Consider the following 25,917-nt stretch of genomic DNA (forward strand, 5'->3'; position numbering starts at 1 on the left):
CCCCCCCCCCCCCCCCCCCCCGCAAAGTCACCCCCCCGGTGGCCGTCCCGGGGCCCCGCACGGCGCCGGGCGTGCGGCTCTCCCCCCGGTTGCGAGCTGCGGGAAAAGCGGCGCCGGGAGCGCACGGGGCAGGAGCCCGAGGGGCCATAAAGCCGGCAGTGTAAGCAGGGAAACCTCGCCCTGCCGGGGAGCAGCTCCAGACCAGGTACCACAGAAGAGCGATTTTATTATTATTATTATTATTATTTTTCTCGTAATATCAATAGTTTTGTTATTCTCCGTTCCGCTCGCAGAGGGACCTCTTGGCCATCGGGGGCTTTCTCCGAATTAAACGAGAGGAATAATTGTGAATGAGTTCGAGCGTTGTATTGGCTTTAAGCATTTCCAGGGCAAAGGATTGGATTTCATATTTATAAGAGGAATTTACATTTGTACATTGACTCACGGGATGACGTAGAGCGAGACCAATTTCCTCCCTCCCCCCCCGCTTCAGCTTATTTTGGGCGAAATGGGGCAAATAAGCAAACAGAAAAATCATCGTCTTAATTCACGCTTTAATAAGCGCTGACCCGAGGAGCAAGATTTGAGTAGATAACGGAGTCCTCTCTCTACATTGCCAACCCTCTCCCCACCCCCCCACCCCCAACCCCCCCACCCCGTGATTAATTCAGAGACTGTAATCATGGACATTGTACATCAAACCTTTCTGCTCATGCTACGGACTCCTGCAGATTTTTATTGGTTTACATGAAAGCGAGTAAACATATTTCAGAGGATGCCCTTTCAATCTGGCTCCATTTCCACAGCACATAATTCCAAGGACAATTTGTTTTAATAATAAGAATGGATGCGGTGTTAATGGTTTTCAATTTGTGTTGTGCCTTTTTTTTTTTTAATTAAATATTTATAAGTATCGATCGAGGGTTTCAGGATTTTACAGACGTCTTAACACATTTCATAGATGGGATTTTTTTTTAATTTAGAAACCTGCGTCGTATTCTCTTTTATGCTGTTTATTGATTTAAGCAACATCCGTGTCTCAAATGAGAGACTAATAGATTTTCATTAAAATAGGCTCTCTTAATCCTGATTGTGAATGGGTATGATTGATCCTTCCAGCACACTACACATCTATAATATTAATAAAGGACATTACCATGGCAGGACTTGTTTTTCCGTCATCAGTGGACTTTTTTTCCTCACTGAAACCTTAAAGGTTTATTTGGGGGCCGTAAAATGGCCCACAGGAGGGAAACGCATTGGGAAGAATACATTTTTATATTAGATCTATTCTTTTTTTTTTTCTTTTTTTTTTTTTTTTGGTAGCTTCAGTGGAAATATATTTTATTTTTTTCTAATCCGCGATCCGCTGTGGCGACATATGGTGAAAATTAAACCGTTTCCCCGCAAATCTAATCTTAAAACATTTAAGTTGAGTTTTATTTTTAGAAAAACAGTTTAGAAGGAGAGGCAAACAACCTTGGACGAAAAGTAAAATAAGGAAGAGAGGCAAGGCTGCAGCTGAGGCTAACAATAGGCTGCCTCCCAAGCGGAGGCTGCCGTGCGGGTGCCGTACCTGATGAATATGTTACGAAGCGTTCCGGACAGGAGGGGCAGCAGTAATTAATGGAGTGTGACAGAAATGCTAAGGGCTTAATTGTCTTTAGTCCGACTTCTCGAAACGTAACCAAAGGGGTAAATTAATTCAAGGCAAAAAACACACAAACGTTCCCTTCTCTCCTGCGCAGAGGCACACGCTCACGCACGCACCCCGTCCCTTCTCCGCTCCAGCTATTTTTGAAGAAGCTCCATCTTTCCAGCCACGTTAATTACTCATACATTCATTACACGGAGCCCAGACGCCTTCAGACCCTCGTCTAGTTTTACTTCTGGAAAAGAAAACAATCGCGTGGTGAATCGCAATAAGCCGTAGCCTTTGTATGTGTAATTAATTACAATTTAGTGGGCGAGCAGGATGGGCGAGCCGTCCCCTGGATTTCGCTAGCCCTGGATAACTCGAGCGGAATTGGAAGAGTCCGGCAGAAGGAAAAACAAACAAGCAGACAAATAAATAAGCAACTGAAGGAAAGGAGGGAAAAAGTTCTGAGCTGCAAAGTTTGTACCGATGGTAGGGACACAAAATGCACGCCGAGAGGATTGTTTGCCTCCTCCAGTAATGTTCTAGGGACGCTGCAATTTTGAACTCTGTAATAATGATTAATAAGTCAAAAGGGCATATTTTTCTTTTATGGTATGCAGAGCTCAGGGGAATATTCTGTGTATGTCTTTAAAACGAAGTAGGAATATTTACACACACGCTCAGAGTTAGCAACAGCACCAAAGAAAGGAAAAAACCCACGAATATTTCAGTGAACTATTACATTTTTTCAATTATTTCCCAATGAGTATTTCAATGAACTGTTACATTTTCCCAATTCACAGGGAAGATTTATGGGATTATTAAGATTTCTAGTGGAAATATTATACAGTGGAAGTTTATCGTCTCTCAGGGATTGTACACCATTTGATATCAATTTCCAGATGTTATGATCTTTTTCAGAAAAAATAATTGAGTATATTAACTTCTCTCCTGCAGAAGACTGTTTAGGTATTTATTTATTTACCCTGCCAAGGGCGCAACTCTCTCTTCCCTCCTTCTCGTCCCTTCCCAGGATGAAACCGGCGAAACGTTCGAGCGAACTTAAATCACGAACCGGCTCGAGCCTCATGGGACGGAGTAATTCATTTGCGACTTTATTACGAGCAGAAGCCCGGGGCTTTGCCCAGGTTTTTGCAGAGCGGCAGCTGCCGCCGCCTGCCCCCTTCGCTTACCTGCAGCCGCCTGGAGCCGTGCGCGGGCACACGGCCCACCCGCGCTCCCCCCCGGCGCCACGGGGCTGCGTGGAAGCCCCACGGGTGTCCGCGAAACGTCCCTTCGGGGCTTACCCTCGCCCGTCCCCGCTCCATGACCCCCCTTGCCCAGTGCACACGCGTGCACATCCCCGCTGGAGATTTGCAGCAGCTCCACAGCCCCAGGGCGGCAGGTGGGCAAGCGGGGCTGGCTGCAGCCCCCGCAGGCAGAGGCAGAGCCGGCTCCCGGGGGCTGGCCGGGCCCCCGAAGGGAAAGGGGGTGCCAGTTTGGCTCAGCTTTACCGGGGCAGTTAAAAAAAACAGGTGGGGAGGGGGGCAGAAAATCAACTTTAGGAGACTCAGGTTTAAATAACAGCCTTTGATTTTCTGACAGTAAAATGGAAAACGCTTAACAGGAGTCAAGTTTTGATGTCTGAGGCTGGCAGCGCCCCCTAAAATTATATTGTCCTGCCTGCTGCTTCAAATTGGACCCAGGACCCTATAACGTCTCTGCGGGTCTTTATCTGCAGCCCTTCTGATTGCAAAACCATAATTGTATCGTTTTACACCAGTCAACTAAGCAAGTGCCAGTGGAATAAAATCCACAAAGTGCACACACATACCAGCTCCCCAGCTAAAGCAGTCTGTTCTTTGCAAGTTGTAAAGGCCTGCAAATTAAATACCAATTACTGGAAGCAATAAAATGTTTTTTATTGCACGAAATCTACTTAAAACAGAAAAGAATAGTCGTTTTCTTTTCGGCGGGGGGAAGGGGGCAGCTCACCAAGACATATATTGGCAGAGAAGGATTATATACAGCGCCTGCACGGGGCCACAATGGAGACATTCTAGCGCCGGCAGCAGGCCGGGCTCCCCGCGCCGCGCAGAGGGGGGCTGAGCAGAGGTGCTTATGGTAGGGATTACTGTAGGTGAGACTCAGGGAGGTGGGAAGCCCGGGAACAGTAGCTCTAGGTAGAAGTGAACGAGTGCTGCGACAAAGTTACACGAGGGCGGTCTGCTGGGCTTCCAAGCCCCGAGCACAAGCGAGGCTCTAAGGGGTAGGTGGTGAGCAGAGCGCTGAGGCTGTGAGGCAAGAGGCTTGTCCTCTCCTCCTTCCCCTGCCCTTTCCTCCTGCACCTCAGGGCTCAGGGGAGGAAGGGGTTAGCAGTGTGAAAAGGCTCCTAATTCTCCACCACAGGCTCACTCCCCTGCCCCCTCAGTGGGTTTCCCTCAAGGAGGTTGCCTGGGGCCCCCAGCCCTGCAGGGTGCTGTCCCACCTCAAACATCCTTGACTTTCTGCGGAGTGAAACCCACTGTAGGGAGGGCTGTTTACCCAGACCAGACACCCTCGGCTTCTCCTTCGCTGCTGCCCTTCACTGCAGCACATCCTGGTGCCTAGCGCAGAAAAGAAAGAGTAGAAGCAGCCAGGAAGACATGCCCCATCAGGGGAAGGCCAGTGGGATGAGCGATATGACAAACTTAATTTAGCACGCTTAACTTTTGAATGGCACAGCCAAATCTCTCCCTGATACATGCAGCACACTCCTAATTTCCCTAACATTTCCTTACTGAGGGAACATCCCGTCCCTGTGGTTTTCCCCTGGATTGTGCCCGCAGCTCACCCTCGGCTTCACTTGCTGCCGGCAGCTGCTGGTGGCCAGAAAGGCACAGCCCTGAGAGCACCCAGCACACACAGTGCTCACAAGGCACCCAAGGGTGCTCGTGCTGCATCTCCTTACATAGCACGTGAAAGAGCAGGGTTTATTTTTTCAGTGACAGAGGCACTCTGAGGATTGTGAGCTTGTTTCTTACACAACCCCGTTCTAAGCGGACTGAAGTCTCCGACTCCCCAGAGTGTATTGCACAGAGCCAGGCAGAGACAACAAGGACGTCTCCGAGGCTAATTACCTGCAAGCACACAGGCTTTCTGGAGACAAATTGAATTTAGAGATGCTTGAAGAGACTTCACTAGACTCAGACACACAGGGGAAATCAAAACTCTGCCATACATTTTAGTGTTGTTTCAAAGGTTCCCTTCACCTGCCAGGTGAGTGGCCATCCTCTGAAGGCACTGAAGGAGGCCACCAGGCCCTGCACCGTGCTGGGAGCCCTGGGCCAGTGCTGGCCTCCAGAAGCCCCTGGAGGTGGTGATGGGGCTGGTGCCTGTGGTGCCTGGGGCACCTGGGGAGCAGTGAGGCCACCATCCAGTCCCAGGGGGTGCTGTACCAGTGGGACAGATGACACTGGTGGGGCTGCTGGCACCAGAAGTATTTTCCCTTCTCATGCTACTTTGAGGGGCTTTGGGCCTTATTTTCCTAACCGATGCTTGTCTTTTCCTCTTTCCATTCCCCACTACTACCACCTCTGCAGCAAGAAATGCCACACCAGTGGTTTGCCCTAGGTTTCCTTGTGAGGACTCAGCCACTCGGCAGCAAGGAGAAGGCAATCAGAAAGAGCTGGGTCCCCTGCTATCAGCCCCAGGGAAGTGGAGGCCCAGGGCTGACATTGGCAGCAGGTCCCTCTGCTGCACCAGCTCCTAGTTTAATGCTGAGCGAGGAAAAGCTGTGGGAAGGAAAAGGCTTAATGCCATAGTCATGCTACTACTTTTCGGGCAGGGGGTGGGAGTCACTCTCAGGAAGAAGAGTGCTTATTCATTTATTTTTTCTTAGAGAAGGAAATCAAGCCCTCGACATCACTAAATAAGCAGGATTTGGGCTGCGGTACACCCCAATGAAGCCACATGTTCCTTGCGGATCCACTCCCACTTAAACTCCTCACCATGCACCCACGCGTGCAAACATTCACCCATCCATGACGCTGTGGAGATTTCTGGTTTTGTTTAAAAATTGGCTGCCTGCAGCCTCCCCGTAGCTCCTCTGAGTATGTGTGAGCAGCTGTGGAGAGCTGCAAGGCTAGCCAACAGACCTTGTAGCCCCCACAGATGTCAATTAGTTTCTCTTGGGCTTCCTTTGGATGCACCGGGGTCTTGAGACCTCTGTGTGCTGACTTATTTGTAAAGCATGAGTTATTCACTAACTCCATGTTATTAATTAAAAGATTATCAGCTCTGCACAGTTATCCTGGCTGTGGCAGGGAGGTTTCTAGGTACGGAGGGTGCCAGCTGATGGCCATGGTGGGACAGTAAAGAGAGACTGGAGGGGTATGAGAGGCCACAGAGTACCTCAGTGCCTATCCAGGCTTGAGAAGGTGGGAAGCAGCCTGCCACAACCACACCACTGAGGGTCGTGGAGGGCTGGCTGCCCACCCGCGAAGGTGAGCCTGGGGATGGGGGCCACAGGCCTGGAAAAACATGCTGGGAGCTGGTGTTGGGCTGTGGGGAAAAAGCCCTGCACAAACCCTCCTGGCAACGAGCAGAAGACAAGGGGCCAGGTGCTCCCCGTGCAGTTAAGCACATTGCCTCCAGACCCCACGGCTTTTTCAAGTGCTTATACTGACTGTACTCCTCTGGGGACCTGTGTGAGAGGAAGAGAAACTGAGTGCATCCTTAATTTGCCTAATTTTCTTCATCCTATATATTTTTGGTTCCTCTTTGTGCTAATGAATCCTCGCTGTGCTCATGGGGAGAGAGACTTGTTAGCATTACTGAGGTTGCCGTGGCCTTTCTCCAAGCTACGTCCGTCCTTCCTGTGACTTAGGTGAGGTGCCCAGGAGGAGACATCAGGGCAGGAGAGGGGTCAGTCTCTCCCACCCAGAGTGCCACTGTTTGTCTTTGAGAGAGGACACGCTTCGATCTAAGGGGCAACATTGAGCCTAACGTATTGTGCTATATACTAGCTTCAGTGAAGAAAACAAACAGGAGGCCAGTAACACAAAGGCCATGGTGAGGATGAAAAACACCAGGGAAAGGCAGGAGTAAAAGAGTGGGGTTTAAAAGGGGTCTGGGTGGTTGTGCTGCTGGGGTGCAGGAATACCTGCGGTGTGCGAGCATGAGTGTGTATGGGGCTTTGCCATGCATTACCCATGTGCTGTTGAGCAAGTGGCTTTTCAATCTTTCCCTGCCTCGGTTTCCCACCCGCAAAAAGGAAGTTATAGCAGAGCATCTTGCCTTCTCTTCATTTACTTGCCTTATTTACAGTTTAGGGCATTGCTTTTGTTGTGTCTGTGCACTTGGCAGTGTCATGTTCCCTGGGACCCGTAGGCATTTTCCATAACACAGAGGATAAGTTTAACAGGTTCTTTCCTTTTCACTCTTTTGGCCTCAGTGCTCACCACATCTTGTTCCTGTGAGCCACAGACAGGGCACTATCACAGCATCTCTGTGAGCTCCCTGCCCCTCACCAAACCCCTGGAGCCAAATCCAGCATACTGACCCAGCTCACCCACTCTGCTCATCAGCCAGCCAAAAACAACGGCTGTTCATCAGGCTGAAGCACCGAGCAGTGCTGCGATTCTCAGCAGAATGACACATGGAAGGAGAAGACCTGTGAGGGGTGTGGACCCCACACCTGCACCAAGGAGATGCACAGATCCTGCCCCAGGGCAGCTGGGGAGAGCAGAGCCCAGGTTTGAGAAGTAGCTGGTTGTTTCACACACTGGTGTTCCTTCTTTAATTTGAGACATGTCCGGATTTAAAGCCATAGTGTGTGTTGTCAAGTCCTGTTGTCTTCAACACTTGCAAGTTGAGCACCATTCTCTTCAAAAAATCATATCCCATATATCTTACAAATCACCAAGAGGTGAGGCACCCCAAATTGGAGATTGTATTTGAGAGGGAAGGTTTAAGCAATTACAAATTGATGTTTTTTTTTTTTTTTTTTGTTGTTGTTTTTTTTTTCCATTACAGCAAAAGAGGGGTATGATCAGATTAAACCTGGCAGACCTAGCTGGAACAGTTTAAGGAATCACCATCACCAGCTGTTTATTGCCGTGCCTCTGCCAGAGGTTACCTCCTCCTCCCACTCACAGAAAAAAAGAGTGAGTCCTCACCTCGGCTGCTGGGCCCTGCCTGGCTTTGTCTTGCACACACACGTAGCACCCCATGTGGGGAGCTGCACCAAGCACTGCTGCAGTCATGGTTTGGATGGTTACATGTACACATAAATGCTCCGGACTGACTAATCCCTATTTTTTTATGAACACACGAGTGAAATGCATTGGAGGGTTCTGAATAATTTTCCTTATTTAAATTTTTACGTAATAGCTCACGTGGTTGTTTTTCCAGAAGCACACAGATGCAATTAATTTTAAAAATAACTTACTAGTAACAGCCACTAAGCGTGGCTGTGTTTTTGTCCCTTACTTTCTAAGATTTTTCAAACTAGTCTTTTGGTGTTTTTTGTTTGTTTGTTTGTTTTCCATTTGTTGTTTTGTTTTCCCATGGCAAATATTCAGGCTCTGTGGACACAGACTTCATGCTGCTTGAGGGAGGAGATATAAAAATGATACTGTCCTTCAGAGAATCAATGTGAGAGAGAGAAAAGAAAGCTTCCTTTGTGGTCTATTTGTGCATTACCAGGCAACCTTCCTGTGCCTCAAATTCCTTCATATGGAGATACATCATCCTTATATATTAGATAGATTGGATGAAATGTCAAATGTAAATTGTGCACACTTTGAATTTCTATTACTTCTAAAGTGATTTTAAAATAAAACAGGTCCACTGGGAGAAAAGTTGCATTAGTATATTTGCTAATCCTAAACTGTAGTTTAAGAAAGATTTTTGGCAGGGGTGGTTGAACAGACGTTTCTTAACATTGCTTCAGTTTTATTTTTTATTGGACAATCGATCAGTAACAAGGCTCAACAGTCACTAGTTTTTTCTGCCTCCAAGTTAGACGTGTGCTGCAAGCCAGGTGACTTCATGTGGTTCTTCTGCTTGCCAAGTTGAAAGGAAGATGTCAGACTTAGGTCTGCTACTGGAAGCCTTTTTCAATGTAAAGAATGACAAAGAATGACTTTTCAAAATGATCATCAAACCTTTGAAATTTGTTTGCCAAACAAAACTATTTATACATCAGTAATGCTCTCTCAGTTTGCTAAAATTGTACTTTTACAAATAATAACTTATATGGACTCCTTAATTCACATCAACCTTTAGTGTTAAGCAAGTGTATTGTACAGGAGGGAAAATCAATATTCACTAGGAAATACATATATAGTCTCCATAAACACATTCTTCAAAAGAAACAAAATGAGTCTTACAAGGCATATACAGCTGTAAATGTATATAGCTCAGTTGCAAACCTGACCCTGCTTAGAGTTGGACTAGGTGACATACAGTCCTTCCTACCTGAATTATCCTACCACCCTAAAAATCAGAGCTCCAAATTTACCATGCTTCTGATGCATGCACAAGCCATAAATCTCTGCTGCATAATATAAAAGCCACCAGTGCCACCACCATCCCCAGACCAGAGCTGAGAGTACGTAGCAGGCCTGGGTGAGATGCTCATGGTGGAGTTGCCCAACACTTGTCTGTGGAAAATGAATTTAGGTGCATTGCCACATCTGAAATACTTAGTATTTGCCTTCCTGCCTTACTAGATGTTTTCAAAGTCCTGATGATAGGATTTAATTTTCAGGTGGGTTCATATGCCATTCTCCGTTTATGTTCAGGATTCCAAGCTGAGAGCCTGGACAGAGATCCACACTGGATGAGTTTAACACCAAGCTCCTGTCTTTCCCTTGAGGCCGGACTCACTGCCTCACAACCTCACCCAGCAGTAGGGACAGGTGTCTCAAGCAGTAAATTCTGAGCATCTAATTTATGGTCTTTTCCTGAATCTCCCTCTAATGGAGAATACCTTCATAAATAAAGCCTACAGCTGTCAGCTGCCTGCTGTCAGTACCTGAATTAGGTATCCTCTATAGCCCCTATAACCAGCTCCTCTCCACTACTCCAGCCATAAGACAGATGAAGACAGCAGGGACCAGAATGTGACCAAAGCCTCAAGACAACCAGAAAGTGACAAAGGAGGGAGAATAAATCCTAATGACAACGGTGGTGGGATGAGAAGGAAAGAGAAAAGAGGGTAACCACTGACAATGCCTAAAAGGGGGTACATCCAAAACCAGAACATGATCACCAGTCTAAAACCCCAAGAAGTGTGAAGAGTCTCCAGGCAGCATCTCTTGCCCTATTTGTTGCCACAGGATTGCTGGCTGGGCCACATGGATGCGTGACTTGGAGCATAGCAGTATGCAGGTGTGAGGGGGTGAGCCAGCAAAACCCATTCTGCTCTGAGGTAAAATCACCTCCCTGTCCTGTAAGGTCTCACCCTGAGCTCTGCTATGTTGGTGCTACAAGGCTACAACACCATACTACCTTAATTGGTGGAGAAGAGAACAAATAGACCAAAATTTGGGACAGAGGTTTTAAAGGGAAATTTGTTCAGGTTCCTCCATCCCACAGAAAACAAACAGCTGCAGTGAGAGCTACCACCTAAAAACTGCATGTCACTACAAAGAGAAAGGAAAGGGCTGGATGTGCTTGGAATGGAAGACACAGTCCTTAACTGTAAATATGATTCTTTCTTGTCCAGTACTTATATTTTTGTGTGGTGCTTTCCTTTGTAAACATTGCAGTTAGAATAGGCTTAGCCAAATCCAGATCAGGCTTCTCTTCACTTCTAGCAGCAATATACTGTGAAATTAAAAGGCTGATTAATGAAGATGCAGTTCTGATAGGCAGCCCTTACAACTCTTCCAGAATTCAAAAGGTGAGTTGAGATACAGGTGTTGATGTCTTAAATGCATGCTGACATGGTTGTTGTTAAAGCGATAGCAGAAATAAGCACTTATAAATGATGGAAACAAACAATTTCAACAAAATGCTTCTTCATCAGAGTGGAAAAGGCAGATCCACAATGCTGGTAAAACACCAGTGTTAAAGAGAATGGGAACCAGAAGAGACACAGCTCAAGAGATGAGCAGACTTCACATCATGTAGGTTAAGAGAAAGGGAGTTTGAGCTCAGTGCTTAGTGACCCCACATGCCGGTGCTCAGATTTAGAAGTATGTCCTGCAAAATTGGTTTCTGTCAAGTACAAAGAGGGCTATGGAGCAGAGGTGGTTCTGGCTCTCACTGCTCAGCTCCAAAGAGCCTTCTTTTTAATGCAGTCTTCCTTTCTTATTCATTTTCTTTGCATTTAACCTTAACAGAAATTTACTTTGACTCTTGGGAGAAGGGAAGTAAGCCCAGGCAGGTGCATGGAGCTTAGCTACAGCTTCAATAGGTAAGGCTATATAAGGATAAGTTAATAATAATGAAAAAAATAAAAACAAACACATACACACACACACACAAAAAATCAATAAAAAAGCACCCTGCAGGATAGCAAATGTTTTAATGTTAGGCCATATCTCCTTAATATACCTCTTGTACAAGTCTGGTGATAAGAGTATTGGACTCCTGAGCCTGACAGGGAAACAAGTGAGACCTAACAATGTGTATTGTGCATTGATTGTATTGAGTATTTTGTATTGATATGACGTGTATTTGTAATGATTGTCTGTAAACTGTCTGTACTTGTATCTCACCAGCCAGAAATCAGTAATAAAAAATAACAAATGACTACTTAACATTTCAATACAGCCTGCCTGTAACATGGTTCTGAGATGTTTCAATGGGCTGAGGTATTCTCAGATGGTTGGTGTATAATGGTTGAAAAATATCTGGTACTGAACCAAAAAAGATAAAAATGAGATTTATTTTTTTTAATTGTCTGCCTATTTAAGTTTCTTCTGTCTCCCTGACCAAAATCCTCTTAAGCAGGATCCTATTGTCAACAGCTTTTTCTTTATTTGTTCCAACACGGTCCACCACCCTTGATTTGCTCTGCAGCATTTCCCTGAACTGAATGTGTTCTTTCAGGGCTCCACACACGACAGAATGTTCATCTGGTAACCCTAGCTATCCAAACAATAGTACAAGCAATGGTATTAATTTTATGTAAGAAAGGCAAAGAAAAAAAAAAAAAGTTTGAGGACCCAGGTAAAAATCTAATGAAATTCCATAGGAATAAATGGAATTCCCGCACCCTCAAAATCATTTAAGAGGCCACAGACTGATCCCAAAATGCTTACAGCAACCCCTGGTTATTTTGGGCACACTTTGGTGTAGTATAAACAGTCATAATAGTGGTGAGTTCAGGAAATCTGTAGCCATTTTTATAGCATGAATTTCTCCTCTCAGTCAATGGCTGATAATACTCAATGATGGCAACAGGAACTGCATATGGGGCTGCACAGGAGATATTAAACCAGGACATTGTTTTAAATCCCCAAATGTTCCCAGAAAGTGAGAAGAGCCAGACTGGAGTTCACCCAGATTTCATTCTTACTCACTTCTTTCTGCCACCCCTTACCCAAATGCAGCATGCCCAGCCATGCAGATTAACCCAACCACACTTACTCGGATAGGATACAGACTTGTCAGCTTTTTACAATGTGTAAAACACACACTGTAAGTCTCCCATCAGTGTCCAAAAACACTGTGCCACAGAATGGAACCAGAAAGAGGAAATTTTTATGTAAAATAACAGGCTTGCCCTTTTATTTTGTCTGAACTGAGTGGAATATAAACTGAGAATGTATCTGATGAAAAGTGAAGTTGATTTAAAATTAAATGCATAAAAGAATCACATTTTAAAATGTGACATTGGAGGAATCAGGTAATGAGAAGTAGCTGCATGACTGTATGCATGTCAGCTAAATATACTTATCTAAGAGTCAGGTGCCCAGTTAAAGCTGGTGGTGTGGGCTGCCTCTTTTATGCTGCACACAGAGGCTCTCTCCCCTGTGAAGGAATTTGTCCTGTTTCATTTATCCCACTCATCTCCTCCCATGTTGCATGCCTCAGAGAGAGAGCTCCCTTTCTGAGGTCCTTCTTTGCTGACTCCAGAATAATCCCAAGCAACTCTTCTGGCATCATGCTTAACTCCAAAGCAGGGTAAGATGGGTCTTACCCTCCCGTGCAATACAAAGGACTCTAAAGTTACCCCCTGCCACCTTCAAAATTGATTAGGAGTAGTTACAACACACTTGTATTCTGGCAACCAAATGCATGGCCATGGCCCATGTTCTATCAATGATGACATCCATCCCACAGTTTGAAAAGAAACCCTTTTAGTTGTTGTAATAAATGTGGATGTACTTACTTCCTTCTGCTCAACTCAATAATACCCAGTCATGTAGGTATCACAGTCTCTACACCCCAACTGCATTTGCATTATTCTTACAGAGAATACTATGTGTACATATGCATATAAAAACAACTGCATCTATATACCTTCACACTGAGGTATCTCTGAATGTGAAAAATATAAAGAGATAGCTTATACTGTAAGGATTAGTAGTTTATAACCTGAGCATACCTAAAAAATTATCCTGTATTTTTAAATAGAAGCTGTTTCACTTTATCTACCAACTAGCTCATGCTGTCAGGTACCACTGAACAAGTATCAGCTTTACTTATGCCTTCTTTTCCTACAAGGATGGTTTACAATAAAAAATATTAAAAGTGCGTGGTTCACTTAATCACCTATTTTGTGAGCATTTTACTTATGTCAACAAAGAACAAATTGTTTTCAGCTTCTGGTATCTAGAATGCAGTATGCAGCATAAATTATTAAAATCAAAGCAACATAAATCTTTGTACAGCAAAGGTGAAGCCACAGAATTCCTGGCTGTGTTACATCTTTGGGTAGGACAATGACCTCTAATCAGAACTCCTCAATACAGTCCTTACACTGAAGATGCCAACTTGCCACTAAGGACCTGATTATCTATAAATTTATGGGAACCTGCAATAACTGGTGTTTGCCTCCTGATAATGTTTTCTGACACATATCAGGAGATTCAGCTGATCTGTGTTAGAGATTATTGTACAGAATCTGCAGTTTATACAGGCAATGAGTAGACAGAAGGTCCATTTGAGACCTTTAGCTATAGAGAAGCACATAAGGAAAACTGTTTCCATAGAAACATGCCCCACAGCTGTAGTTAGTATAGGAAAATAGTTTTATGATTATTTCAATGAAGTTCTACCTTTTGTTTTCAATGCAAAATGTTTACAATAGCTTGCTTCATAGCATGATGTCAGTGTAGCTGAGGTCTTACATATGAAATTCACCCCAAAGTGAAGGGACCCCACATTTCTCTCATGCGTTCCTAAGAGTTTTATTAGATTGTGTGTATAGTGACCCCAGCAGAATGATTTTTCCATAAAATAACATTTCTTTTCAGTATTAATTCTCTGTACAATAAATGTTTACTTCTACATCAACTCACAGCATTGTACATAAATTTCTCAGAATTTCAAAGTAAAATGTACACGACCAGAGAAGCTTCCAACAAATCCAGGAGAAGGATGTCCAGTGATTCCAGGAGGAGGTGAGTCAGGCCCAAGGAGAGCTACAGGAAAACAGAGGCTGGGCATGAAGAATTTGCTAACATTTTGGCAACATTTTCATTCCATTCAGATAATTTCCAATTTATATGGAAAATTTCTCACCAGTTCCCTGGAATTAACAAGGTTGGTAAATCTCCAAACTAGTTAATCCAAGCTATTTTAGGAGAGCTTTTGCCCTGCTTCTTTGCGTGTCTGCAAAGGCACTGGGAAGGATCCGTGTTATGGTGGTAAGTATACAGATTCACGCTTCCAGCTAAGATTTTTTCTCTCTCTCATTTCAAAAATGTTAGTTAACAAGGCTGCAGATTTCCCCTTCCTTCCTGGAAGATTTCATCAGCTGCTACCATGTACATATGAAATACACAGAGTAATACGATGTTTGGAGTTTTTCTTAATAAGTCTGAAATTGGTATAGCAGAATTACACCAAGTCACGCTACAAGCAGGGAGATGCATGGCTAGGAGCTTGATTTGGGGCATAAATAAGTGAACAAGCCCAATATACAAGGATTCAACACTGAATGTATTGAAGTCTGTTGGCATGCCAGCTGTGGCACAGGTTTTGTGTGTTTATGATAATAACTGGTTATTTTGTTTCCTTTGTCATTTCCAAACAGGGTTAGGATCATGTCCTCCTTGACAAATTCTGCTTGTGGACTTCATAGCCATGTAAAACCCATGCAATTTGGATGGATATCCACCTCAGTGTCTTTGAAAGGCACATTTTCCAGAAACCACATTCTGTACAGTGAAGGAAGCCAGAGCCAGATACAAGATATTTAGACAACACTATGTAACAGCTCACAGGGGTGGAGGGAAGGAGGGAGAGAAGGTTGTTGACCTAGGTATGTTCCCCCCATGCTGCTGAACAGAGCTATGCTTCAGGGGTTCCTCCTGCCCACCACAGACGGTGTTAAGCTTTAAGGTCAAGTGCTTAAGTTGGTTTTGAGAAACGGATGTTGTCAGTACACCTGAGTGTCTCAGCCTTGCTTCAGAAGCGATGTCCTACAGTCCATTGACTTAATAAATATTAGGTTCATAAAACTCTGGTGTCTGATGCAGAAACTGATTTGTGGAAGATATAGCATTGCTGTCATTTTGGGCAAGTAGCTCCAAAATCTAGCTCCTCAAACTACAGGAGAGGCAAGTAGTGGCTTCACATTTGCTATTTCTATAGAATCCCACAACTGCACTATAAGACAAGAAGAAAAAAAATGGGTAACATTTTGTGCACCAATTTAACAATAACATTTTAAGACTATACCAATATGAACGGGTTTGTCTACAGAGGGTTTGTAAAAGTACCTCAAAACAAAATAACTTAACGACCCACAGTTCAGTAAGACATAATTGAATAATTCACATATACCAGACAAACAAACACTCCCACATGCCTCCAAAGCACCTCCAAGGAAAAGTTTATTTCCAAAACAGAGATCACTAGCTTAGTCATTTTCTTTTTAAGTTTGCAATATGACACAGCTTGGCTCCTCAACAACTACAGCAAGGCTTCAAGATGATTTTCCTTGTAGCATTTAATTTGCTAATGGGATTTGTGTGCACACTTCCAAAGAAGTATCAAGAAAGTTGGCCTTATTGTTAGTGATGGCTGGACAAGGGGAAGAATAATTGTGTCATACAGAATCTATCCCTGGTCTCCCCACAGAGACATAATTATGCATCCAAAATGTAGAGAGGTGGAAGAGCCAGCTCAGATTCAACCTAAGTCTGAAGGATTAATCCCTATGTCAATTCTAATGGTACAAAAGACCCAAGTATAATTTCCTCTTCTGCCTTGTGGTATACCAGATTGCAGAAGATTGCATGTATTATTTTAAGGTTATCCAGAGGAAATTTCCCCAGGCTTTCCTACAAGGACTTTTGACCACTGTACGGCATTTAAGGGGAAGGGCATTGGAACAGCTTGACAATAGGACTTGAGGAGCATAGGAAGCAAGTTCCAGAACAGGCAGAGATGATGAAAGGGGGAGAAAATTCATGATGCTATCTGAAGATGGTGGAGGAAATTTTGGATGGATGAAAGGAAAAGGCAAAATTCCCACTGACTCAGTGGAGCCCAGAATTTCCTCCAAGAGGGAAAATTGTGCTGCGAGGGAGAACTGTCATTAAAGAGCAGGAGTCTGAGATGCATCAGCATGCTGAACTACCACACTTTCTCATGAACTGCAGTGTCACAAGCCAACACCAGTACACGTACGGAAGAAGAGACCTGCAGTGGAAAGGGTCAATGTAATCAGCTCTTGCTGCTGGCAGAATCACCCAGTGTAACATTTCGACAAAAGACATAAACAGAAACAGCTTTGATTTGGGGGGACTCTGAGTGGGGACAAGGCACAAGTTTGTCCTCACTGCCAGTTTCTAGGACTGCAGGAGATGGGAGGTAACACTGTGAATACTCCCAGCCTGCCCAGGAGCCTCAACCATGTATTTGGGCTTGTCTGAAACTTGTACACATTGCGGGGAAGCCAGATCTGCAGCTGCTCTAGCCCACATGGCTGCTACGTCAGGGCTCAGATATCCTTGGCTGCTGGTTTCAGGGGGTTCTCATTTTGGTATGTGTGTATGTGTGCTTTGCTTTCTTTGTTTTCAGCGCACTCACAAAGTGACTTTGTTCTTTCCATATTTTGCACAATAAAAAGAAAGAAGAGGGGGCTCTGTAAATTGCATCAAAAAGTAGCAAGTATTTCTAAAGCTTCTGAAAACACTTCAAGCTCTTAGGCAAAGCTGACACAGCTAGGGGCTTCTCAGAAAGCCACAGCAAAAAGGGACTTTACCCCTGTCAGACACATGGGACAATCCCCCGCTACAGGGAGAGATGGGAAACAGCCAACAAAATTCATGATTCTCTCACCAAGCTTTCTCCCTGCTTTCTATTTTGACTGTATTGCAGGGGTCCATTTTTACGTGCTGTTTTTATTGTTTTGTTGATGTTTTTTGTTGTTGTTGTTGCTGTTGTTTGCCGTGCTATCCAGTGCTTGACTGAAGAAGAGAGAGAGAGAGCAGGCAAAAGCAAAACCATTATGCATCAGTAACAAAACATCGCATTTCTAAGGAAAGGAAAATAACTGCTTTTCACAAACAAGGTTGTGCCTGCTTGCCTGTTGGTTTGTTCAGAGCGGTTATCAAGCCAAAGGAGCCCTGGTGATCATGTTTTGCCAGCACAGACAGAACAAAAGGTTATTAAAAATAATATAAGCCTACGACATATGTTACCGGTATTAAAATTGATGCACATTCCTGCCTATTGTGGGGAAAGACAGGAGATGAATTTTATCTTGAACAAAATCAGAAAATAAAACTTTCAGGCTCATTACCTCTAGCAGGGATACAAATGTGTCTGCATGGGGAGGAAAGGCTAGGGGGAGCAAGGTTGGGTTTGGACAAAACTCAGCCCACTCTCCCCCAGAGTAGGTCTGGCTGGACACAGGAACTTCTGCAAGTATTTTCCCCACACAAGGGCTATGAACCAAAGTGAGGAGCAACCAGACAACTGTCAAAAAGCAGCAGGATCAGACCCATAGCTTTCAGACCCAGAAGCACATTTCATGAGACATTTTAGTACCAGGTACGTGGTCACAATAGTTGCAAAGAGATTGCAGCCAGAAATTAGGGTCCCTCTGCACCAGCCACAAGACAAACGATGGCACAAGAAGGACCCCCTGCTTCAGAAAATTCTCCCACCTAGCCTTGGACTTCTGTTGCACCAGAAACCAGCCCCATTCGATGCAGCCCACCACGATCTGTCCTCACATTGCCCCCTGAAGCATGCTTACCTGGCGTTTTGCATGGTCTGGGAAGCCTCACAGGCGGCTGGCTGGGTTTGCAGTCTCGCTCCATGTCTGACCTTACAGTTCCTGCAAAGCAAGGAAACTTGTTTGTAATGCTCTCACATTATGCCGGGATGGCACGCTGTCAACACATGCAGCGTTATGGACTGGAAAATCCAAATACAGTTTGCAAAGCCATTGGAGGTTTTCCACAGAGTACTTGCAAGGGCCTCTCCTAATTGAATTTGCCAAAATTCACATGAACTCAGATTTAATCCAATCAGTTCTACATCACATGTCTTTCAACATTGACAAAATATTTTTTTCTAATTGTGACTCTCTTATGGAACCAAATGAATCAGAAAGGGACTTAAATGAAAACCAGTCCAGATTGTTCTACACTTTAACCTTACATCTGTGCTTAATTAGGATGCTCAATTTCCCTAAACTCAAGTCATAAAATGGAAGTAATCTGTGGCCTGTTTGTCAGTCATTACTGGGCAGCAGACCTGCAAATCAAGGCTGGCTCAAGCATGCAGGATGCTGTTCAACATGACCATGCAGGGAAGTATGGGAGATGTGACTGTGAGGCTGGCTGGAAAGGAATTGGGAGAAAAGCTCACCGAGAAAGACGTGTGAATGACCTACATGCTGGGAATGGGGCTGAGCCTTTAAAGAAGGGAGCAAATTAATGTGGAGAACAGCTGTGACTATTTAAAACTCCCCCATTCTTACTGCATGAGGCTGTTACAAAGGGCCTCATAATAATTGATACTGGACAGTGTTTTCAGCCACAGAAAAGACAGCGCTCTCCCTCTTCTTCATGTGAAAGCCGAACTCTTTGGCCAGAGAGCTGAAAAACCTCTTAGGGCATAGCTTGGTCCTGCACACCACACACTTCACCATGCTCCTTCCTACTTTCCACCGATGCAGCTGTTTGAGGGGCCTTCCTCTAAAGCAGTGTAAAGAACACACACACACACAGCTCCAAGGGTTTTTGAAGACTCTGGGCTGTCTCCTTGGCTCAGTCTTGCAGCCCAGTCCCAGCTCCAGCACCACCTGGAAACTGTGGCAAGGGAGAACTGGGATCTCCTGGAAGGGCTTATGGCATTGCTGCATGGAGCGGCACCCCTGAGCACCTCCTCTCCCTGCAGCCAGCAAAAGTAGCTGCAATTAACCCACATCCTTAAACGTGTGAGAGAGGCTTGTCGTCTTGAGCTGTTAAAGATGCACTTCTCGGGTCTATTGCAAATCACTGGAGGAACAATAAAACCCTACCCCACACGCCAAGGTCTGTCATCATTCATTTCAAACATGCACTTCAGAGTGTTGCTGTTATGTTGTTTTTTGACATCTTGAGATCTGCATGAGAAATCCCTGTGGATGTGCTGTAAATCCATATCTACAGCAGTAAGTTTTCATTGCATCAGTGTTATTAAATATATATATACACTTATATATATATTATTTGGCAATGCTGAATGAACAATTGGCCTTTAACTCCTCCTAGACTATTAGGTCGTACTATAGGTCAGCGAAAAGGTAATTTTCCCTAGATTTGTAATAAGGTCTGGGATTTGACCTATGACCCCAATGTCACAAGGTATTCATTATCTCCACACAGATGATATACAGGCAAAGAAACATATATTTTTTATAGAACTGGAAGAATTATATTTGATGGATACATTTTATTAGATGGATTTTATTACCTGGATAAACTCAATTAGCAGACCTCATTAATTTTGAAAACGTAACTTATTTACATTGAGCTATTCTTCCTGTGACCATTAGCATTCACAACATATAAACTTGAGCTCAGGGCACAACAGAGTCTTTTTTTTTTTTTTTTTTTTGGTTTAGTGGCCAAATCAGAAAAAGAGAAAAAAATTATTCTAACCAAAATAGAAAGCTTTTTTGTATCAATGCAGAATGCTCCATTTAACCTGCAATTAATTTTTTTTTTTTCCTGGTTCTGAAGCTGGTTTTTTTTCCTTTCTTTCATTCTTAATAAATACTAGCCAACATTCCAAATATCATTTCCTAATGAGAAGCTGAAATGCTTTACTTCCAAAGCAGTAGAAACTAGCACGTTATATTTTGGGGGTGGGGAGGTTGTTTGCTTTGTCTTAATTGAGTAAATAGTTTCAGTCCCCTGCATCTGGGCTTTTGGAACAGTTTCACTAGTCCACAAAAACATTCAATTCACACAGAGAATCTGTACTTGCAGGAAAACATTAGTGATGTACAGTAAGCACAATGTAAAGGGATAAAGACATAATTGAAAGGTGTCTGCATAAAATGCTTCCATATCAAATCATACATTTTGCAAGAGTTTTGAAGAGGTAAAGGAACAGTCTGTGAACCACTTGTCCATACAATATTGTTCCTCAATAAATTCTCAGTTGCAATTCTACCACAGTCAGAAAAATCCACCCCTTGTATGACAGATGTCACGGTCCCTGGCCAAAAAACGGGAGTGAGAGGCCAACTGCAGAGGACAGGGTTTGTTTCAGCTAACGTTAGACTACATATGGTTGGATGTCCAGATCAAGTTGCATTTTGTAGGCCAGGAGAAAGATAAATTTCCTCCTGAGAACAAGCCACCCCATACTGCAAGGCAGGAGCCTAAGGCAGGTGGGGAAGTTCAGTCACCTGCTGGAGTCCCTGCTGCTGCCACCAGGCAGAATCTCACATGCAGGCTATTTGAGCTAGGAGATGTGATCCCCATCCACCTGCAGCCCGGAAAACATTAGCAAGGACCGTGTTGGCTCAGAGACAAGTATTTAGGATGAAGTTCCTTGTTTCACCCATTTCTTGCAGCCCAGAGCTGCTGTGACCAGCCAGATGTGGAGCTCCTCCGCATGGGGAAGCATGAACATCCTCCAAGGGATGTATGAGGTCTTAATACTGCTACATAGGGAAGAAAGGGGCATGCCCTGATGCAGAACATCTCTGAGGGCTTCTCCAGATAGTCATAATGCAGAGCAACCACAAGGATTCATCAGCTGCTGGCTTGGCACATGACTGGTGGTAGGGTGGCAATGCAGTGAGAATAACCCCTCTACTGATGCTGAGGATCCAGCCTTTAGCATAAGGTCCTCTATTATTATTAGCATCATGAAACAGCTTTTATTTTGAGACTGAATGACTTGTGTGTCCGTCCAATGAATTCCTGTTAAAAGACTAAACCTGCTAGAGGATAAAAATCCATTACAAGTGAGAAGCAATTTACAGTAGAGAATTGACCTATAAAACCAACGCATTTCCACCACACTAATCCAAAACATATTTCAGAAAATAGGTCTGCACTCTGAAATAGGTCTTGTTAAACCAACCGACCTGTTAAAATTATGGGCTTAGTGCAGCAAGCTTGTATATTTTAACAGGACTTTCATGTGCTGGGCTGTAGTCCTAGGAAATTTTCTAAGAAAGTGACCTCACTCCTCACAGCTCAGGAAGTGGAAGGAGATTTAAAAACAAGACACATCCCTGGGACATCAGAGCAAGCAGCCTGCAAGGTTCATGGCCTCTCACACTTTGTCCGACTCATTTTTGCATCGCCTCTCATCCCATATCTTGCACCTGGAGGAGCACTTTTGCCTTTTCCTATCTACCAAATATTTCCCCTTCTCCTTGGCAAAATCTCCTTCAATTCCCTAATTTGCTTCCTCCTGAATTCTTGAACCTGCTGGGGCCCCGTTCTCCCCCTACAAAGCTCCCGTGCACAGAGTGGGGACAGTGCACCCAGGGTCACCCACTGTGGTCCCCCCACAAAGCCCACGAGGTGTGCACAGACGTGCAGTGCTGGGTGGATGCCTCACTGCAGCCAGAGCAGGAGTGCCTCGCATTATCCCAGAGCATGCCTGCTCTCAGGACTGGCCCACGGTGCTTGAACTGGGATCCTCCAGTATCCACGTAGGAGAAGTGGGAGGCTCGGAGAGGGGAAGAGGAGCATCTAAATTTTCAGGAAAGCCAACTGTAATTACTTAAAGCTCCAGGGTCTACTTCGAAGCCCGTTGAACTCTGTGGAAGGAAATCAGTGGGCTTGCAGTCGCTTATGGCTGCAGGGTTGGATCTTGGTAGAGAAACAATGAGGTGTTGTTGTGTAAAGGGTTCTGCCCTCGATAAAACATTTCAGTGGAAAATTGATCTCCACAAGTGGGAGAGTTTCAGCCATCACCAGGAAGCCCTGCATGTTTGTACTTTTTTTCTGCCAATGCAGAAATGCAGCTTGAACTTCAGTCTACTCCTATTATTATCTAAGTTGAGAGAATAAGAACTGGAGTAAAAATAAAACTAGCTATATTTTTTTCCATTTCTTCTCCTCCTGTTTACAGATGTTGAATTTATGAGTACACAAGACCTTTTAAAAATGGTAAACATAAATGTTTTAACAATAACACAATTCATGAATGTGACAGCTTACTTCATAGTAACATATTTTATTAGCATAAATAGTAGCACAAGGCTTACATTTAGCAATGAGGCAAAAAAGACACCTAGTTCAGCCTTGTGTGTGTCCACTGCCACTAATCCACCCTTCCCATTAAACGATGGCCCATGTTTTCCTTGTTCAACATTCTACCACTGATGGAGCTGTAGAAGCCCTTCCTACTACCCTTGATGCCACCTCTAAGTGTTAGGTATAGGCATGCTTCAGCTTCCCTGACACCATCCTGACATGCCTGGGCAATATTTTTAAATGTAAATGTAACATGTCCCTGCTTCCACCCACTGCATGATGCCTTTTTGCATTGGAGCTCCATCATGGGTTCTCTGCTCAGCCAATACACTCTCCTGATACATCTGCTTGTCTTCATGAGTACTGGAATGGGCTGTCCTTGCATTTTTGACATGCAAGTCCTTAAAGGTCTGCCAGCTTTCCTGAGCAACTTTGCCCTTCAGAGCTGCCTCCAGTAGCACACCACCTACCATTTTCCTAAATGAGCTGAACTGCACTCTTCCAAAGACCTGGGTCTGCCCTCTACTGCTCTCCTTCCTCACTGCACTCAAGATCTTACACCCCACCATTTCAGGGTCACCATAGCCAAGACTGTTGTTGATTTCCACATCTCCAACCTGTTTTTCCACATCAGTGAATAACAGATGCAGCTGTGGGTCACCCTTGGTTGGCCCAGCCAGTACCTATTTCAAGAAGTTATTCCTGACACCCTCTAGACTGCTCATGTCCCACCACGCTGATCTTCCAGTAGCTATCAAGGGAGGTTAAATTCCTCCATGAGAGTCAGGGTCTGTGGCTTTGAAGAAGGCTTCTTCCACTTGCTCATCCTGATGGGATGCCTCTAGCACACCCCCATCATGATGTTGCCTTTACATGTCTTTTCTCTGACAAGTTCTCCACCAGCTGATCATCTATCCCACTGAGAAGCTCCTTATACCCAAGTTGTTGCTTTGCACAAACAAGCCCCTTGCTCCCTCATCTTCTCTGTCTTCTCCTGAAGAGCCAGTACCTGTTCATCACAGACACTCCAGGTGTGCAAGTTGGCCCACAACATCTTTGTCACTCCAAGAACATTGCAGTTAAGGAGAAAAAGCTCCTAGGTTCTGGTCTTGTTACAGTATCTTGGAGTCTATTCATCTTTAGTGCTGTCTCTGCAGGAACGGACTCAGGACCCTTTGCTTACTACAACAGGATAGAGCAGCAGCCACAGCTTTTGTTATAAACAGCTGCCCTCTGTCTTGCAGAAAGAAAAACACAGATATCAGTGTGCAAATACAGCAGCAGAGCTAGGTCCTGAAGTGGGAGCTCCATTGGTCTCTGTCTGAGGCTACACCGAAGTGCACCTACTCCCCTTGCAGCTCCCTGATGGTTCCCTCATGGCCTTTCCCCTGTCAACAGGAGCAAGGATGGCAGCAGGATGTGCAATGCCAGAGAGGTCCAGTAACTTCCAGAGGTGGTCAGAGAGGCTGCTGGCTCCTCACAGAGGGTTTGGGACTGAAAAATGCAAAACCAACCAGACTATAAGAGTCAGCAGGGAATTTCTGGACAAACATAACCCTGCTATTGAATGACTGCCTCATCTGTCCTCCAAAGCATGCACTATGTCTTTCAATTGAAAAGCTCTGAACACTTCATAGCTGGCAAAAGTATTTGATTCTGTGGCAACAGCAGATTTTAATACACTGAAAAACCTTGCTGAGCAGGATTGCAGGGCTCTATCTGCAGATACAGAATATACAAAAAGAAAGTTTCAACACCTCCTTAGCAAAATAAATTAATGTCATTTCTGAGATTGTGGCATGGGCAAAACATGTCCTCATATGGTATAAACTCTTGGTGAGAAGAGCTTCATACCTTTACCATGATTTCATCACTCAAGAGTTAAGTGGCCATCCCAGACTGACACAAATCAAAACTTCATGTTACTATGGGACACGATCCCTTATTTCTCCTCTTCTTGTGATGACCCCCATCAACCATCAGATCATATAATTTAAAATAACACAAAATCTGGACCTTTTGACATAGATTTCCCCCCTGCATCTAAGGAAGGACAGCTCTAATTTATACCAGATGGTTTCAAACTCTAAGAAGCTGTGTGACAGCTGAGTGTTAGACAAGCACAGGTATGCCCCACCCTGTCCCCAAATGTGTTTTCCTGTTCTCCTTTCCACCCAAGTAGTAGAAGATGTGGGAGGGAACCTGCTGCCCAGCTCTGCACCACCAGAGAATTATGCCAAGTCAGTTAATGCATCCAAGGGTCACATCTGAGATGCTCTGTACAGGGGTAAATGGAAGAACTGTTCTTTTAATTTAAGAACAAGTCACAGATCGAAGGGGGTGGGGCGTGGGGTGAGAGAGAAAACATTTAACTTTAGAACTAAGTGCATGAAAATGCTTAATATATTGCCAGAATGTTGATGAAAATGAAGAATTGGATTCCAAAGAATCTAGACAAAATGATCCCTTTGAGTCAAACATTAATAAAAGTCTGCAGTGATATAAAGATGATCTCATGTTCCTGGTTATTTCCCATTTGCAAGGGTTTTTTGATATAGTCTTTTTTTATTATTATTATTATTATTTTTTATTTTACTCCCAGATGTTGTGAAGTTAATTACACAATCATTTTTGTATTAAAAAAAAATGAATAAAGAACTCATGACTCAATACAGTGCAGTACATGAAGTACAATGAAGGAAAATTACCCTCTCAGATCTTCAGGAAAAGGCAGTTTCTACATAATCCCACAGATTACATTTTTCAGTACTCTTCAGCCAGACACTTCTTTTTACAAGGGAGCAATTTTCAGCTCAGTCTGAAACTTGGTGGGAGCAACCTCTGTGAGCAAGCTACAAGAGCAGGACAGTTCCAGTGGTAAAGAATGCTTGCCAATGAGGAGCAGAAAAAATTCAGGGAATACACATCCAAGGGAAAGTCCTTTGCAGACCTGCGTGCCATAAATCCTCTGTTCTTGGTGCCTCGCTGTCCCACATGCAAGGCAAGATGTAAGGGGTCTCGGGTTGGGAAACGTGTGCTTAGGTAGACTTGGTGCACACATAACCCATCCCTGGGGTGCACAGCCACACATTCAGCCTGGCACTGGTGGTACATTGGATGACCCAGTGTGCCTGCAAATCTATAGGATCTGCAAATGTAAATATGAGTGTGTGTACTCCCTGCTGTATTTGTCAGGTGCAGAGATGTTTTATTAACTTTGTTGCTATGAATTTTTATCAGGCCAATGAGGAATATTCATTCCTAAGGGGCTTAAACTAATAAAATCTTATAATGAAAGGCTATAACAAGTGCTTCAGCTCCAGATAGTTGTGTTTTGAAAACTGAATCTCATCCTGTGACTTATCTCAACATTTTCTGCTTTTGAAAATACAACCATTTGCCTTTGTTGCACTATGGCTCTTAAAGCTCTGACAACTGGAATCC

At 44.2% G+C, this 25,917-nt stretch overlaps 1 long non-coding RNA gene across 2 annotated transcripts; it reads right to left on the reverse strand.

Annotated features, from left to right (window-relative positions):
• Positions 1 to 14,039: 14,039 nt before the first annotated feature.
• Positions 14,040 to 18,643, reverse strand: LOC118178619. 2 transcript variants are annotated; one of them, XR_004756231.1, is made up of 3 exons: positions 18,506 to 18,643; positions 18,015 to 18,095; positions 14,040 to 15,412 (listed from the first exon to the last, which is right to left on the reverse strand). It is a non-coding gene; the product is annotated as an uncharacterized LOC118178619 (long non-coding RNA). The 2 variants fall into 2 exon arrangements; XR_004756234.1 differs by having other exon boundaries at positions 18,518 to 18,642.
• Positions 18,644 to 25,917: the final 7,274 nt, after the last annotated feature.

The sequence above is a fragment of the Oxyura jamaicensis genome, chromosome 1 (genome assembly GCF_011077185.1).
Source record: "Oxyura jamaicensis isolate SHBP4307 breed ruddy duck chromosome 1, BPBGC_Ojam_1.0, whole genome shotgun sequence".
Classification (NCBI taxonomy): Eukaryota; Metazoa; Chordata; class Aves; order Anseriformes; family Anatidae; genus Oxyura; species Oxyura jamaicensis.